Source organism: Limulus polyphemus, unplaced genomic scaffold, assembly GCF_000517525.1.
Source record: "Limulus polyphemus unplaced genomic scaffold, Limulus_polyphemus-2.1.2 Scaffold4643, whole genome shotgun sequence".
Taxonomy (NCBI): Eukaryota; Metazoa; Arthropoda; class Merostomata; order Xiphosura; family Limulidae; genus Limulus; species Limulus polyphemus.
This window is the reverse complement of record NW_013670253.1, coordinates 81,618-85,619: the sequence shown is the minus strand read 5'-3', so window position 1 is coordinate 85,619 and position 4,002 is coordinate 81,618. Positions and strand designations below refer to the sequence as shown.

Genomic DNA, 4,002 nt, shown 5'->3' with positions numbered 1-4,002 from the left:
CCTAATGCATATACTAAGTTTTGCTTTTTCTATTTCTCTTATTTGGTTTGACTAGCTGTGAGTGTCCAGAGGGGTTTCAAGGAGAAAACTGCACAGTGAACATAGACGACTGTGGGGACCACTCGTGTCAGAACGGGGGAACCTGCTTAGATGGCATTAAAAGCTACAAGTGTGAGTGTCCGAAGGGATTTTCCGGGACATTCTGTGAGCTTCCCCCGATGGTTGCGATGTTGTATCCCCAAACCAGCCCGTGTCAGCAGCACGACTGTAAACACGGTGTGTGCTTCCAGCCCAGCGGTTCTACTGACTACATCTGTAAATGTTCTTCGGGTTTTACGGGGAAGCGCTGTGAGAAGTTGTCCAGTGTTAGTTTCCAGAGCAATTCGTTCCTGGAGTTCGATCCGTTGAGTAGCAAACCACAAGCGAACATCACCTTAACCTTAGCAACCAACCACGAGTTTGGAGTGGTGGCGTACACCGGAGACTCTCAACATCTGGCAGTGGAGTTATTCCGTGGCCGCGTCCGGGTAAGCTTCGACGTGGGCAATTACCCCGTGTCCACCATGTTCAGTTACGAGATGGTGTCGGACGGTCAGTATCACACCATAGAACTGACGTTGGTAAAGAAAAACTTCACAATGAGAGTGGACGGTGGAATTAGTCGGACGATTGTGAACGCCGGACCAAAAGAATACTTGGAAAGGAAACAGTATATAAACAACGTGGATCCTACCAGTAATAAACGGTATATAAACAACGTGGATCCTAACAGTAATAAACGGTATATAAACAACGTGGATCCTACCAGTAATAAACGGTATATAAACAACGTGGATCCTACCAGTAATAAACGGTACATAAACAACGTGGATCCTACCAATAATGAACGGAACATAAACAGCATGATAATTTGGGAGTTAAATCATTACCAATCACTAACTTACTCACCAGTTGTTTAATCGTTATTTTTGAAGAGTTAGAAATACATAGAATTTTTACAGTGGCGTATACTTACCTTCTAAACTGGACGTATTCCGTAAGTGCCACTGGCGGAGAGAACTGCCGGCAACGTCCTGGGGGACACCGCCGATGTAAAGTGGCGTAGAGATTACTGGTAGGATCCACGTTGTTTATATACCGTTTATTACTGGTAGGATCCACGTTGTTTATATACCTGTTTATTACTGGTAGGATCCACGTTGTTTATATACCGTTTATTACTGGTAGGATCCACGTTGTTTATGTACCGTTTATTACTTCACCTCCCACCTTATCTACCCCTCTCTCTCTGTCTTGTCCCTTCCACCTTATCTACCTCTCTCTGTCTTTCACCTCCCACCTTATCTACCTCTCGCTGTTTTTCATCTCCCACCTTATCTACCTCTCTCTGTGTTTCACCTCCCACCTTATCTACCTCTCGCTGTTTTTCTATCTCCAACCTTATCTATTTCTCTCTGTCTTTCACCTCCCACCTTATCTATTTCTCTCTGTCTTTCACCTCCCACCTTATCTACCTCTCGCTGTTTTTCATCTCCCACCTTATCTACCTCTCTCTGGCTTTCATCTCCCACCTTATCTACCTCTTTCTCCATCATTGACCAACTGATTATTTCAGCTAGTTCCACTTTCTCTTCCATGGGAAAAGTTCCAAATTTGGAGTTTCTCACACCATCTGGTCCTGGTGCTGAATCCCTCTTTATTGGTCGAAGAAGTCTCTCAAATTCATCCAAGTTAAACTACAAAAACAGTAACTTGATAGAGATCAAACAGTAAAAACGTGTTTCTTAGTCATTTTTATAAGACAGAACAAAACAACACATATTTACGTCCAATATTTCGCCATGATGGTTTCGTTAGTTACTTGGTTTGTTTTGAATTTCGCACAAACTAATCGAGGGCTCTCTGCGCCAGCCGTCCCTAAGGGAAGACATCTAGTCAACACCACTCAACTCCAACTCTTGGGCTACTCCTTTACCAACAAAAGTGGGATTACCCGTCACATTACAACACCTTACGGTTGAAAGGACGAGCATTCGAATTCGCGACCCGGGTCAAAAGCCCTAACCACCAGGCCGCCGTTAGGAACTCAACACCATATTTAAGTTTGATATTTTGTCACTAGGACAGGTCGTTTTTTAAAACTTAATTACTTCTTATATCAATTTAAAGCGTTTCAAAATAGCTTAGCGACAGTTTTTGCGATTCTTCTTAACTGTTAGTTTTCTATAGAAAAAAAAACATTTTGTTCACTAAAGATGCGAGATTCAGATTTTCAACCATTATTAAGCCAACTGTTGTCGAGGTCGTACGGAATAGGCGTATGTTTGTTGAAAGCTGTGTAAGGCTGCACAATAAAACAATTGGTTGATGCCAGAGAATAAAAGCTCAAATACTAGCTGCCAGTATTAATAATTTCATTCAACACGTCCAGTTTGGACAATAGTGTTCTTGGAAAAAAAACAAAAAAAAAAAAAAAACTTGCCTCGTAAACTTTGAGTAAATTCATTTGTAGCCTTCCTTCGTGTTTCGTCATTTTTCGTAATTAGACCTAAAAAATGTTATTTCTTAGCCAGCTTAGGCGTTTTACACCATTGAAGATTTTCTAAGTAATTCTTGAGGATATCGTCAAAAAACAATATTATTCTTCAAACCAACCTACCTTCTACTTAATCACAGAATTACTCAGGAACTCCACCAGATTTTTAAACATATTTTATAAACTATTTATGTAAAAACTTACTTGTAGGTTCATGACTTTTTTAGTCAAACGGTCCTTAATAACGCGAGTTTTTATCTTTGAAGGCAGGGATAGATTATATGTTTTGAGGAGGGTGCAGAACTTATAGCGCCATCAACGATTTCCACGGCCCTGATCAATATTACAATTAATCCCAATAATTACTATCGGAGTTTTACACGTAATTTACACAGAAAAAGAGATTGTTTACATTGGTTTGTTTTGAATTTCGCGCAAAGCTACACAGAGCTATCTGCGCTAGCCGTCCCTAATTTAACAGTGATAGACCAGAGGAAAGGCAGCTAGTCAACACCATCCACCGCCAATTCTTGGACTACTTTTTTACCAGCGAATAGTGGGATTAACCGTAACAATATAACGCCCCTACAGCTTAAAGGGCGAACACTTTCGGTGATAGGAATTCGAACCTGCGACCTTCAGATAGCGAGTCGGGTGCCTTAACCACTAATGGTTTAACAGGCAGAAACATCAAATCACTCAATATAATGCGAAAAGTAGATTCTACCAGTAATGAACGGTACATAAACAACGTGGATCCTACCAAGACAGGGAGAGGTAGATAAGGTGGGAGGTGAAAGACAGAGAGGGGTAGATAAGGTGGGAGATGAAAAACAGCGAGAGGTAGATAAGGTGGGAGGTGAAAGACAGAGAGAGAGAGATAAGGTTGGAGGTGAAAGACAGAGAGGTAGATAAGGTGGAAGGGACAAGACAGAGAAAGAGGGGTAGATAAGGTGGAAGGGACAAGACAGAGAGAGAGGGTAGATAAGGTGGGAGGTGAAAGACAGAGAGAGAGAGAGATAAGGTTGGAGGTGAAAGACAGAGAGAGAGGTAGATAAGGTTGGAGGTGAAAGACAGAGAGAGAGAGAGATAAGGTTGGAGGTGAAAGACAGAGAGAGGTAGATAAGGTGGGAGGTGAAAGACAGAGAGAGGTAGATAAGGTGGAAGGGACAAGACAGAGAGAGAGGTAGATAAGGTTGGAGGTGAAAGACAGAGAGAGAGGTAGATAAGGTGGAAGGGGCAAGAACAAAAAGATTCATAACTTCAAAAGTCGAAGCACTCATACACACCATTAAGTGGTGTAAACAGACATTTTAGCTATTTGCGCTGTTTGGATATTTGACCTTAAGATGCCTTTAATCCAATGGATATTGGCACTTTCACAATTAAGCCAAAGATTCTGGAAAATCCAACAAAGCATCAGTTGTATCTGTGTTGTACAGACCAACAAAGCATCAGTTGTACCT

General features: G+C 41.6%; 1 pseudogene; it reads right to left on the bottom strand.

Annotated features, from left to right (window-relative positions):
- Positions 1–990: 990 nt before the first annotated feature.
- LOC106471473 overlaps positions 991–4,002 on the bottom strand; it is a 50,502-nt pseudogene continuing 47,490 nt past the window's right edge.